We start from the raw sequence: 14,311 nt of genomic DNA, 5'->3' as shown, positions 1-14,311 counted from the left end.
CTCTTGTAACCTGTTAAATGTTGCCAAATGGCCTGACCCTCCAATCAGTGCAGCAGCCTGTTCCCCACCAGCAAGTTGCCCAATACTTTTCATGTAATTTGTCATCTGTATTCTAATTTTGTCAGCTGTCCCAATAATGTCCTTTATAGATTTTTTTTTCAATGCAAGATGCAGTCCAGGATCACCTATTGTATTAGTTGTTGTGTCTCTTTAGTCTTCTTTAATCCGGAATAGTTTCTGACCTTTCTTTGTCTTTTATGACTTTGACATTTTTGAAGAATGTAAGTATGTTGCTTTATGGGTGTTACATCACTCACTTGGGTTTTTGTTCTGTTTCTCTTGATTAGACTCAGGTTATGCCTTTTCAGTGGAATGACTTAGAAGTGATGCTATGTCCTTCCTCCTGTGTTGCATCAGGAGGCACATGGTATCAATTTGTCCCTTTGCTTGTGTTAACTTTTATGACTTGGTTAAGGTGGTGTTGTTTCTCCACTGTAAAGATATTACTTTTTCTTTTATGATTAGCTTTTAGGGATATACTTTAATATCTTTATTAAACAGCTGTTCTTGTCAAACATACATTTAAAGGGTAAATTTCTTCATTGGGAGTGATGGGAAGCATTTGCTCCTGTGTTTAGGAACCATTGGGTTGCCTTTTTATTAAATTTTGATAATGATTTTCTCTTCTTAAATTTAGATTTTAATTTAAATTTTACTTTATTTAAAAAAACAACCCAAATGGTTGAGTTTAGCCCTATAGCTTTTGATCCACCATGATGGTAATAATTTTTTTTTTTTTTTTAATTTTCATTTCTCTAGCACCTCCAAGTAGAATTGCTTTCCCAGAATTCATCTGGGTCTCAGGCCCAGGGTTGAGCCTGGTTTGCCTTGCCCTCCCTGTTAACAGTCAGAGGCATTCTTGGCTGCAGTAAGGGGCAGAGAAATGCCTCCTGCCATTCCCAGGGGACTGCAACTGTCATAGGCTGCCGGTCGGAGGTGGGCCAGGCTGGGATTACAGCCAGACCTGAAAGCCAGCCCAATCCTACAGTTATGACCCGCCAACCATCCCCTATTCCCCACCTGGGGGTGGCACTTCTATCCATTGCATCCTCCGGATGTTGAACAGTGTTCCAGGAGGAGGACCACCCTCCCAGCGTCGTGCTGGCCTCAGGCCCCCAGTGCTATCCTTATTGCTCCAGATTGTCCCACACCACCTCCCCCACCACCACCTTTCCACATTGGTACATGGAGTAGCCCCAGGGGAGGAAAACTTTCGAGGTGTTTTAGCCATAGATCTCTGCTCAGATAAAATCCTAGTCAAAACTCCAGCTCACTCAACATCTCAGGGTGGAGTTGAAAACCCTTAGTAGGTTCTACTCTTTTCACTTTGCAAGCATTCCCAGCCATACATGCCAATTGGCATAACGTCTAATGAAATAAATTATTCATTGCTGCTGCTAAGTCGCTTCAGTCGTGTCCGACTCCGTGCGACCCCATAGACGGCAGCCCACCAGGCTCCGCCGTCCCTGGGATTCTCCAGGCAAGAATGCTGGAGTGGGTTGCCATTTCCTTCTCCAGTGCATGAAGGGGAAAAGTGAAAGTGAAGTGGCCCAGTCGTGTCCGACTCTTAGCGACCCCATGGACTGTAGCCTACCGGGCTCCTCCGTCCATGGGATTTTCCAGGCAAGAGTACTGGAGTGGGGTGCCATTGCCTTCTCTGATCCAGTTTTGAGACAAGGTCTAATCTACCCCTGACTTCAGACCAGGTGAAAGCTCCTGGGTGTAGGGTGACTTATTTGTTCTGGTTTGCCCAGGACTTTCTCAGTTTTACTTCTAAAATATCATTTCCTGGGCAAATCAGGACACTTGGTCACTCTACTTTGAGTTAAGGATCTGGGTCCTGTTTGCCACTGAATCTCTGTGGCAGATATTGTATTTATTCAGACATTGCCCCTCTCCTATTTTCCTTCTCCCATGCTGGCAGAGTCCACCTCTTTTGTTAGAGGCCAAAAGCCTCTCTTTTGGTGAAGTATGGTCATGTGACCCACTGGCCAACAAGACAAAAGAAAGAGTCAGCTGAGAGTTTCTGGAAAAGGGTTTCTTCCCTCTCTACATACTTGTCTCCCCCACCCCACTGCTTCCTGCTTTTGGATATTGTCATGTGAGGATGTGATGCTTGGAGCTGTTGCAGCCATCATGTGGCCGTGAGGGAACATCTCACAATATTACTGAAGGATCAAAGGAGTTTGATAATGAGCTAACCCTGGGACCACAGACTTCTTATTTTGTGTGATAATAATAAATCCCTTTGGGTCTAATGAATCTTTTTTTAGAAGAAAGCATTTTATAAAAATATTTTAATAATCTTGGCAATTGTCATATACCTTACACAGAAAATTGGCAAATTGAACTACATTAAAATTAAGTATTTTGTTTATCAAAATAATCATTAAGAGAACAAAAAGACAACCCATGTGCTTGGAGAAGATATTTGAAATATCTCTCCAATGAAAGACTCATATATATCAATGATAGATGAATAACCCATTTTTTAAAAAATGGGACGAAACTTGAATAAGAACCCCACAAAAGGAGGAGATCCAAATATACAATAAGCACATAAAAATGTGCTTAACACCATTATTCATCACAGAAATGCAAATTAAAGCTACAATGTGATATAATCTCATACCCACCAGAATGGCTAAAATTTAAAAGACTAACAATACAAAGTGTTGGTGAGGACAGGGAATAACTGAAACTCTCATATTCTGATGGTAAGAGTCTCAATTAGTATAATTACTTTGAAAAGTGTTGACCAGTAGCTACTAAAACTGAACACAAACTTACCTAGTGACCAGGTAGCTTCACTCCTTGGTATTTACCCAAGAGAAATGAACACATGTCCACAAAATGATTGCGTACATGTAGTTTTATTCATAATAAAGATGTTCACATCTTTAAAGTTCACATGTAACTTTACTCATAATAGCAGAACACAAGAAACACCACCAAAGTCCATCAATAAGAGATAAATAAGTTGAGATATATCTGTACTGTTCTATACATAATGGAATATTATATCAGTTCAGTTCAGTCTCTCAGTCATGTCTGACTCTTTGTGACACCATGGACTGCAGCATGCCAAGCCTCCCTGTCCATCACCAACTCCAGGAGCTTACTCAAACTCATGTCCATCGTGTTGGTGATGCCATCCAAACATCTCATCCTCGGCCGTCCCCTTCTCCTCCCGCCTTCAGTCTTTCCCATCATCAGGGTCTTTTCCAATGAGTCAGTTCTTCTCATCAGGTGGCCAAAGTATTGGAGTTTCAGCTTCAGCATCAGTCCTTCCAATGAATATTCAGTACTGATTTCCTTTAGGATTTCCTTTAGGATTGACTGGTTGGATCTCCTTGCAGTCCAAGGGACTCTCAAGAGTCTTCTCCAGCACCACAGTTCAAAAGTATCAATTCTTCAGCACTCAGCTTTCTTTACAGTCCAACTCTCACATCTGTACATATTACATAGCAGTAAAAAATAATAAACTACTGATATGTGCAATGACAGGGATTAATCTTAAAATAATTTTGTTCAGCAAAAGAAACTAGACATTAAAAAGTACATACTGAAAGATTTCATTTCTGTGAAGTGCAAGAACTGGCAAAACTAATCTGTGCTTTTTGAAGTCAGGTTAGTGGTTATCCTTTGCAGTGATGGCAGATGGTGGGAGAATTAGCCATGAAAGGGAAATGAGATTGGCTTCTTCATTATGGTGTTGATCTGGGTTGATCTAAGTCACTGGCCATTTATCTGCTTCTCTTCTCTGTATATTGTACTTAAGTGTTACAGTATCTCCTAGTTTTCTCAAAGACAGAGTTTGTATTTCTGTTTATTGTTCTTGTCTTGGGGAGATATTTTGAACAAGATAAAGGGAGTAGAAATGCCTTTATTTAGTTCAGCATCTTAAAATACCATTTCATTAGAGTTTTGAATATTAAAACACTATTATACTGTGCCTCAGGAATGTGGGTTTCATGAATCTTGCTAGACAACCTATATTATAGCCCATATGGCTAAATGTTCTGCTTTTAAAAATACATTTGATACAGTTAATGAAATAGCAAATTATATATTAAGGAAAGCACAGGTAAGTCATTGCTGGCTGGGCAGAGGGCAGAGAGAGGGGCAGTCTCAGGAAGCCTTGGCAAAAGCCCAGAGGTGGAAAAGAGGGGTTGAGGTGTAAGGCCAGTCTATCCCTGCTATGGCACTGACCTTGGAGGTTTCTGCTTAGGCATCCCCTCAAAAGGAACTTCTCCCCACCCATCATTTTTACCTCCTACCTCTGCTCTATTTGTCCTCACCTGACTGCCGGGCAATGGATTAAATATTGACTTCTTCATCTTTACTGTCTATCTGCTCCCATTGGAATGTGAGCTCCAGGATGGCAGGGGATGTTTGTATTTCTCTATGCCCAGTGCCTAGAACAGGGCCTGGTGTATTAGTAGATGCTCAATAAAGAGCTGTTGAATGCTCGAATGAATGAGTGGCTGAATGAGTTCCAGGATTTTATCAGAAGCCCACAGCTCTGAGGACACACATAGAGGCCAAGGGGCAATGAGAGAGTCTGGTGGTCCAAGCAGTGGGTCTTGAGCTGTTTGCCATGGTGGTCCCTGCTCTTGGGGAACACAGCTGCTTCCTCTCTAATAACTCCCTCCTTAGAAGCCAGGGGACTATGAGAAAGAACACAAAGTCCTTTTATTCAGGGGAATGGATTCCATCTCGAAGCAAATTGTTACCTCTGAGGCCACCAGCTGCTCAGCCAGCCCATCACCATGGCCTCCCTCTCAAGGATGTGGGCACAGGCCAGGCCAGAGCTGAAATTGCCCTGGAAACTAGTTTCCTCTTTAATTAACAGGGAGAGAGACCAAGCCTGCTAATGGAGTCGGGTATGGGGTGGGGTAAGGGCAGGTTCATAAAGTCCCCAAAAGATCAAGGTCTCCTTGTTTAGTTTCCCCAAAATGTTCCCCTTTACCCAGAATAGGGTGGGGGCCCAGCGGGCCGCAGGCAGGGAAAAAGCTTTAACCTCCAGCCTGCTCAGCTCAGCACGTCACAATTTGACTTGCATTTTTTTTCTTTTTAATAATTGCAAACTTAATGAAAAAATAACCTAACCCCAAACACAGCAGGAACTCATGGCAGTTGGCGGGAGCCCCTGGCAGCTGTGAGGACAAGACGCAAAGGGTCCAGAGTAGCTGCTGGAAGATAAGGGATGCCCTTCTTCTGGAGCCTCTTTCTGTCTCCATCACCAGCCTTGTTTCCCTATTGCCTTTTATCATGCCCAAATGTCTCAGCCTATCCTTAGAGCAGACTCTCTTCGGGCCCCTCCAGGGAGGACACGGGCCCAGAGGGGCAAGTTGTCAGGTGTGTGCATGTGAGAGCTACTGCAGATAGTGAGGTTAGTTGGCATGACTTCTCAGAGAGAGCTGGAGGGAAGTGAAAATACATCCTATTAAAATCTGCACTCTGGCTGAGTATGCCCAGCATACCAGGCAGCTAGTCCTGGGAAACAGGCTCTCTGATATCCTTTTTTTTCACATCTCAGGACACGAATCCAGGCCTGTCTGGTTTTTAACCTACAAGTTAAGTGCTCTGAAGGGAGCTGGGGGTAGAAATCAAACAGCAGCAGCAGCTTGCATGGATTGTGGACTTACTCTGTGCTGGACACTGTGCTGAGTTTTCACCATCACTATCTTTTTTAATCTTTACAGCAATCTTACATGGTAGGTGGTGTTATTGGCCCATTTTACAAATGTGGCACAGAGAGTTGGTCCAAAGTTCTGCAATCAGGAAATGGCCTACGCTTTTATCACTCCCCGCGAGCATAATGCTCTACAGTGAGTGGGGCCAGAAGTGAGTTTTGTGATCTCCCAAGAACAGATAGCCTATCAGTTTTATTCATTTTGTGTTCCCAGGGTCTAGAGCAGAGTTTAGCATATAGTAAATGTTTAATAAATATTTGTGGGGTGAACAAATGAATGAAGGTATATGGACCTAGAAGTAACTTCCAAAAGAACCATCCCAGTTCTCCCTTCCCCACCCAGATGACCTCAACTTACCTTGAAGCAGACAGGTACAAAGGGGCTCAAGAAGCCAAGCGAAAAGGTAGAACTTGATTTGAAAGACAGCAGGGAGATGCGGCAGATTTTTGAGAAAAGAAGTTCCAAGTTATGGGAGTTGGGGTGGGGGAAACTGTCTTCCTGTGTCCCGTAGATTTCAGGAAATTAGTCAAGGTCAATGAACCTTTGGCCAGAAGGCAAGTTATCTCCAGGGTTACGTGTGTATTGAGGGCAGAAGAGGGCACTTCTCAGAGTTTGCAAGTCCCAAGCGTGTCACACGCTTTGGGTTGGTGGCTGAGAGTACCAGGGTCAAGCCAACCATCCAGGTCCTCAGCTTGCCCTGGTAAATCCCTCGATCCCTGGGGCAGGGACACCGAAGCATATGTCCAGAGCCAGCCTCTAGAATCAGAGTATCATTGAATTTTTGAACAACGGAGTTTTTGAATTTCAAACTTGGAGCCTTGGAGACCCAGAAACACCCATCTCAGATTCTGAGGCTGTAGAAACTGTTGAGTCTAGAATAATCGTAGGAGCAAAACTGAGTTCTTACCATGTTCCAGGCACTGTTTACACTTATTAACTCATTTAGTGCTCACAACCCCTCCATGAGATCATAGCTACTATACTCCTTACTTTACAAATGTGGAAACTGAAACAGCAGAAGGTCATGAATTTTGCCCAAGGTCACTCAGTTAGTGGGGGTGGGGCTGGCAATGGATGAACCAAGGCTATCAGGCTCTAGAGCCCACTGCACTTAAAATCATTGAGACTCAGAATCATAGAAAGCTACATGGGCAGACTTGTACAGCCACTGAATCTTAAAACTGTAGCATTGGAGAATCTACCATCATTGACTTGTCAAATTCTGGGGTCAGAAAATTCAGGCATTTTATGACCCTGGAATTCTAGGCTCTTGGGGGCTTTGAATCAGAGAGGTTTGGATTCTGGTGTATCAGACCAACAGAGAGGACCCTGGGTTGCAGATCCTCTCCCGTAGCAGACAGGGATACTGAGGTCCACAGAGGGAAACAGAGGTATCCAAGAGAGGCAGAGTCTGGTGGACCGGGTGTTGGTGTTTAGAGAGAGAAATCTGAGTGAACAAAGCAGGGCCCAGGGCGGGCAGGGATCTGTTTGTGATTAGCTGTGGGTTTCAGTGCTGCTGAGGAATGTGCCCACGGTACCACTTACCCTGCAGGTTGCTGCCCGCTTTCTTCCCCATCAGATGTTTCCCTGGGAGCCTGCCTTCGCCAGGCTTGATATCCTGTTTATACTGATGACAAATTGAATTTTCAGAAGTTGGCCTCCTAGAAGCCAACTTAATATGTTAGAAGTTTTCTTTGCTTGTATGCTGTTTCTTGGTGGGATGCCTGCTCTCCAGAAGCCCAGAGGGAACCCATAGAGATATTGAACACTCAAATCACCAAAGCAGGATAAAGGAGGGGTGGGAACCATGGACAGACCCCTGGGGCAGGAATAGAGATGGAGTGTCCCAAGACAGGGAGTGATAGGCCTTCCCAGGTTCCACGCTGCTCAGGCCATCCCTGGGAACATAGCTGGAGGCCCTTGATCTTTCAGTGCCATCAACCAAATGGGACTTGTCCAGTGGAGGGATGGGGAGAGGTGAGTGGAAAGCTCTGGGAGATCTTTAGCCTGAAGCAGATGGAGTGCGTGCTTTGCTCAGTCACGTCTGACTCTTTGTGACCCTATGGACTGTAGCCCACGAGGTTCCGCATTCCATGGGATTCTCCAGGCAAGAATACTGGAGTGGGCTGTCATTTCCTTCTCCAGGGGATCTTCCCAACTCAGGGACTGAACCATGTCTCTTGTGTCTCCTGCATTGCAGGCAGATTCTTCACAGCTGACCCATAGGGGACGCCCTGAGTAGATGGGGAGGAAGCCTAAATTCTACAGCTTAGCCTCCCGGGTGCTGCCCCCTTGAAGGCAGAGAGAATTCTTGGGAGTAGACCTAAAACCAAAGGGTAGAAACCATCTGGAAATTTTGGTTCTATCAAAAGCAATGGTTCTCAAAGTACAGTCTGGACTCTCTGGAGACTCTCCTGAGACCATTCCAGGGGGTCTATAAAGTCCAAATTATTTTTGCCACACTGAGACATCATTTATCCTTCTCACTGTTAGTGGAATTCTCCAAAGTTGATGTGGCATGTGATAGCACCATCACTTTAAAAACAAACAAACAAAAAAGATTAATATATAAATCCATGGGAAAAAATACCAGTTTTCAATAAAGATCAATATTATTGACTTTTCCTTTTGCTTCAGGCTCTAATATGAGTTTTTCAAATTATTGCATTAAAATATTTATCATGATTACTGAGATTTTTAGCATCCCTTAAATTTTATACTCATTTAACTACCCCTTGTCCTGGCACTAGGTATAATCCACATGAATAGATGCTCTTTTGGGGTCCTCAGTTTTTAAGGGTATAAAGGGATCTCAAGACCAAAAATGTTTGAGAATCACTGATCAAAGGGACCATGTTCCTTCAGCTCAAGCTATCCAACAATGAAAGGGATTATGTTCCAAGGTAATGAGTTCCCATCGCAAGGTATTTGCAAACACAGTGATTAAAGCATCAGGTGTGGGGAAAGCAGACAGTGTCCAGGATCTCTTGTCTAGATGCCTAGACAAGAGCAGCCTAGAGTATCTGGCCTCCAGCTTCTCCATGGCTCCTGGTAGCCAAAGGATCTTCTTATTTTCCTACTTGACATCTCCCAGGAGTTTCCCTTCACACTCTGAGCAAAAACCAAACTCTTCAGTATGGGCTGCAAGGTGCCCTGGCCCCATCTCCCACTCCTAGCCCCTAACTGGCCCCACAGTCACCACTGTCTTCTTTTCAGGTCTAAACATGTCAAACCCACCTCAGGGCTTTGCACCTAATGTTCCCCATGCCTGAAACACCCTTCTCATCTCTCTTCCACATGGCTGTTCCTTCATCAACTTGATGGTCACTTCCTCCAGGGAACTCTCCCTGACTACCCCTGAAAAAACAGGATTTCTCTAACATCTCCCTGTCATCTCTCATCCCCTTGTTTGTTTCCTTCACAGATGTCACCACCATCTATTTTACCTTTATTTGTTGGCATGGATTGTTCTCATCTGTTCTCCCCATGAGACCATGAGTGCCTCCAGTGCAGGAAGCCTGTCCTGATGGTGGATCCCAGCACTGACCTAGCACCTGGCATGGGGCTTGAAAAATACTTGTTGAGCAAATAAGTTCATTATGAATGAACAAATGAGCAAATTAAATAAGTAAGTGGTGAAACCAGTTGCCCACCGATGCCCTGGCACTCACCCAAGGCACCTAGGCCTGAAGCCCAAGGCAACACGGATTGCTGGAAACATCAGTAACCAATGCTGCATGGTGTGTGTTAAAGTATTAAGTGTTACATGTTTGCCTCTCAGCATTAATCAAGTGGGAGGAAAGAGAGATCAGCATGCTGGAAAAATCAGCTATGGCTTGGATGAGTTGGGGCTTGAATGCAAACCTCTAGGCCTTTGCTACAGCTTCCTTGGTGGCTCAGTCGGTGAAGCATCTGCCTGTAATGCCCCAGGTTCAATCCTTGGAGTTGGGAAGATCCTCTGGAGAAGGAAATGGCAATCCACTCTGGTATTCTTACCTGGGTAAATCCTGAGGACAGAGGAGCCTGGAGGGGTACAGTCCATGGGGTTGCAAAGAGTCAGTCATGACTGAGCGACTAACATTTACTTCCAGAACGTCTGCAATATGGGGCAGGAGCTGTGTCTGTTTAGTCACTGCTCTGCCCCCAGCACCTACAACAGTACCTATCCCATGGTAGGTGCTCAGCATATGGTGTAGAGTGAATAAAAATAATACATGTATAATATGCACCAGGCACCATATAGGTATTATCTTATTTAATCTCAATGATCAGTGAAATAGGGATGTTATCATCTTCACTTGATAAATAAAGAAACTGGGGCAGAGCAAAGTTAAAGACTAATTTACTCAAGAGCACACCACTAATAAAGGTTGGAGCCAGAGACCATGGATTCTAATCCAGTCCAGTCTGCCTTCATCTTAGCCATTACCCAGCCCTCCAGTTGCTTGCTATGTGATCCCATTACTTAACCTCCCTGAGCCTCAGTTTCTTTAGCTTTTAAGGTAATACCCATGTCGTAAGGTGGCTGTGAAAGTTCAATTCCTACAGAGCTCTTAGAGCCCTGCCTGGCACACAGTAACATCTCAGTTCCAATGAGCCATTCTCATGGATATTCTATCAGCTATTATGGAACAAAAGGGCATAGAATGAAACTTCCCAAATGGACAAACTTTCTATGATTTCTGGAAAGTCTTGGGAAACTTGTCAGTTATGAAAGTTGCAGAGAAGAAAGCCTTAGAGGGGAATGTGGAAATGGTGACCTTGCCCAGGCAGGCTGATTTGTAAACTACTTTGGGAGGGATTGCATAAGAGGTAGCATTTATGCTCTCTGTTTCCCAGGCACTGTGTTAAGAGCTCCGTAGTGCCCCTTGTTGATTCTCTCCCTCCAGTCCCATTATATACGTGGCACCACTGAGGCCTGAAGAGGTGAAAGGACTTGCCCAAAATCCCACAGAGGGTCAGAAACAGAACTGGGACTCAAACTCAAGGGAGGGCCCCAAAGCCTGCACCCCCAACCACTGTGATCAGTCACCAAGGAACAAGGTGGGCCATGAAGACAGGGCAGAAGGTTAGAACATTCTAGAGACCCAGAACTGGACCATCTGGCTTTGCCCTGGCCAGGGCCCCACCCTCCTCTTCTGGCCTTCCTTTCCATCTCCCACCCTCCCAGGTTCCTGCCCTGGAACCCCTGCCACAGCTGTGCTTTCCACTGGTTCCCAAGGTGAATATCAGTGTTCAAGGGTTTATTCACGAGAGTTCTCAGGATACTTACTACCTTGAGACAGCAAGGAAGACAGGACTGGGGTGGCAGAAAAGCTGATGCATGGTGGAGGTGATAAAAATCTCACCTGATCCCACAAGGAGCTCTGGTGCTGAGATGACCCTTCCGAGTTGCCCCCAGCTAAGGGAAGAATCGAGTATTTATATTACACATTGCCAGGGGCTGCCCCCAGGAAAGCATGGGCAGGGCAGTTCCCAGCTGCGAGTCATCAGCAGCTGATTCCCATCAGCCAGAATGGGTGGCCGAAGGGATCCAGGCAGAGGCCCCAGGATCCACTCCACCTGCCCTTTGTTATCTAAGAATGAGCGAAATACCAGGGATCCCACTGACCAGGCGCTATCTACCTCTAAAGAGCCTCTCTGCATATGTTCTGTGGATTCCCTCACTTCATCCTTGAAGGGGGACTCTATTATCCCCACTTTACAGGTGTGGAAATTGAGGCTCAGTGAGACGAAGATCTCTCCTGAAAATATGTGACTGGAGAATACTGTAGCTGGGATTCTAACGCAAGCTGTGAGACCTCAGGATCCCTCTTTTGTACCTTGTAAGAACATTTTCCAGGAACTTTTGGTCCAGACATCTGATGTCTTGTAATAAATATTGGGAGGAAATGCAATCTCAGGGTGGGGGATGGGGCCATCCCGGCCAGAAGACCTGAGACGAGAGGCAAGGTCAGCCAGGTGGAGAAGCTCCAGCCACAAGGCTCTACATGACACAGATTCTGCCCCTCGGGAATATTTGATGAGTGAACAAATGCATGAATGGTCAGATGGGTGAATGGATGGCTGCTGATCGAGTGTGTACTAGAAGACCAGAGAGGAGGCAGGGAATCCCGTGAGGTGTCTAGAGCAGCTGTCCAGGTGAGAGGGAGTGGGACCTAACCCTGCAGGGAACGTGGGGATAGGGCAGTAAGAGAGATGGGAGGTTTCTACAGAATTCTGTGCCCTAGAGCATCTCTTTGCATGGTTGCTCAGAATCCTACCCATGTTCCTGTCTCCATGCCCTACGCTGTGCCAGGTCCCTTCCCTTTCCGTGCTGTGTTGCCCATTTCACAGCTGCCCCAGCTCTGCTTCTGGGAAGGCTCCCCAACACTGCAGCTCTCCCTTACTCACCCTGCGGGACACCCGCCTTTCCCCTCACTGCTTAACCTTCCGTTTGGAGAGATCTGTGCTCAGATCCCAGCTCTGCATCACTTGAGGGCCAGACCAGTGGGGATCTCCAAGCGCCCCTGGGCAGGGGTGGGATGAGGAGTGCGGAGACACATATCCAGCACGGTGGGATCTCCCTGCTCCCGTATTACCTGCTCATTAGCTCTCTAGAGGCAACATCTGAAGATAGGTATCAGAGTCTGGATCATTGAAAATAGGAACATCACTGGGGATGGTCCCTAAATTCCCATGGAGCAGAAAGCGCGACTCTGCTGAGGGGCTTGCAAAATCCTGTAATTAAAAGGTACCAACCTGCCAATGCAGGAGACATAAGAGATGTGGGTTCACTCTCTGGATCAGGAAGAGCCCCTGGAGGAGGAAATGGCACCCCACCCCAGTATTCTTGCCTGGAGAATCCCATGGACAGAGGAGGCTGGTAGGCTACAAGTCCGTAGGGTCCATAGGCAAAGTGTCAGACATGACTAAAGCGACTAAAGCGACATAGCACATCAGAACAAAAACTCTGTGAAATAAAAGAGTTTGGACTCCATCAGAGCCCCTAGTACAGGGAACCAGGCCTGATTTTGTGCACCACAAAATCAAATGAGGCCTGAGGAATAAAAGGCATGCAGCCTGTGTGAGGGGCGCACTACCCTCACATCTATGTCTGTATCAGTTGACTCCTTTGGTTGCTGGCAAACTGGATCACACAAAAAGGGGATCGACTGGACTGGAAAGCCCAGGCTGGAGCTCCAGGTAGGCAGGATTTAAGGACTCCAATGATGTCATCAAGGTGAATTTCCATTGTTTTTTGCTCAGCATCCTTTAGTGTTGGCTTCATGTCCAGATCACTACAGAGGCATAATAGCATTAGGAGTGCCTGCTTGGACTATTTTGGTCACAGACTCAGAACGAATTGCTGTGGTCAAGGCCTGGGAGATGCCCCCCATTACACTGACCAAAGAGCAGGAAGGGGCTCTCAAACAGAAATGAGAAGAAAAGGGAATGGACTCTAGGGAGATAAGTAACCAACGTTTTCCATAAGGACCTGCTATACACTAGGTGGGCTTCCCAGGTGGCGTTAGTGGTAAAGAACCCGCCTGCCAATGCAGGAGACCTAAGAGACGCAGGTTCAATCCCTGGGAAATCCCTAGGAAGATCCCCTGGAGGAGTGCGTGGCAACCCGCTCCAGTATTCTTGCCTGGAGAATCCCATGGACAGAGGAGCTTGGCAGGCGACAGTCCATAGGGTCTCAAAGAGTCAGACACAACTGAAGCGACTTAGCACGCAGCTACCTAAGTAGTAAGTAGCTATTATGTGCTTTGCTATTTATAGTTGAGGAAACAGCCTGAGAGAGGTGAAGTCACACTCACAGTTCCGAAGGGTCAAAGGCAGGCTTCTATCTGGCACCAGAACCTGAACTCTTGAATATTCCAGCATCTTGTTTCCAGGCAACATCTGCTAGAACTCAGGCTTGATGCAGGTAGTTAGGAGGAAGGGAACACTCCCAGGAGGTCTTCCAGGACCCCCTCTCAGACAGTCTGACACGTGGCAGCAGTGGCTTTAATTAAACCACACAGAGCAAACCCTTCTGGGACTATCTGAGGGGCCCGAAGAGCTGGGATGTGGTAGCCAGGGCTTGTGTGCATGAGCTCAGACTAGCCAGGCCTGGAGGAAGAAAAGGCTCCACCCTCACAGGGCTCTGTGTGGTTATTCTGAATATTTATTGAGCATTTTTTTCTCATGGCTAGCAAAATTCTAGGTCCTTTGTGTGTCTTAACTTCGTTAATATGTTCAGCAACTTTGTGAAGTTGGTTCTCTTATCAATTTCCATTGTTTAATTATGGAAACTGAGGCACCATGTGGCCTCAACTTAGAGAAAGGTGTTCAGTAAGTGTGTTTATCGTTATATCAGAGGATCTTTAACCTTGAATTCTCTGGGTTTCTCCAGGACTCAGTTTCCCCATCTGCATTCTTACCATCTCTCAAAGAGTCTGTTTCTACCACATCATGGGAGCAGCATGTCCTATTTCCTTTCTCTCCTGCCCTTTCTCCACTCAAAGGCCAGAGTTTGGACAAGGATCATTCTGTACTTAGACTTGTGGGGTGTACTCTCAAAAATG

At 45.9% G+C, this 14,311-nt stretch overlaps 1 long non-coding RNA gene across 1 annotated transcript; it reads right to left on the bottom strand.

The window, feature by feature from the left end:
• Nucleotides 1-2,917: 2,917 nt before the first annotated feature.
• LOC145533385 (uncharacterized) lies at nt 2,918-13,575 on the bottom strand. The gene is made up of 6 exons (XR_014074039.1): nt 13,390-13,575; nt 12,501-13,039; nt 11,032-11,160; nt 9,206-9,782; nt 7,305-8,294; nt 2,918-3,511 (listed from the first exon to the last, which is right to left on the bottom strand). It is a non-coding gene; the product is annotated as an uncharacterized LOC145533385 (long non-coding RNA).
• Nucleotides 13,576-14,311: the final 736 nt, after the last annotated feature.

Source organism: Giraffa tippelskirchi, chromosome 13 (genome assembly GCF_054371585.1).
Source record: "Giraffa tippelskirchi isolate mGirTip1 chromosome 13, T2T-mGirTip1v1.2.pri, whole genome shotgun sequence".
Lineage (NCBI taxonomy): Eukaryota > Metazoa > Chordata > Mammalia > Artiodactyla > Giraffidae > Giraffa > Giraffa tippelskirchi.
This window is presented reverse-complemented; position numbering and strand designations above follow the sequence as displayed.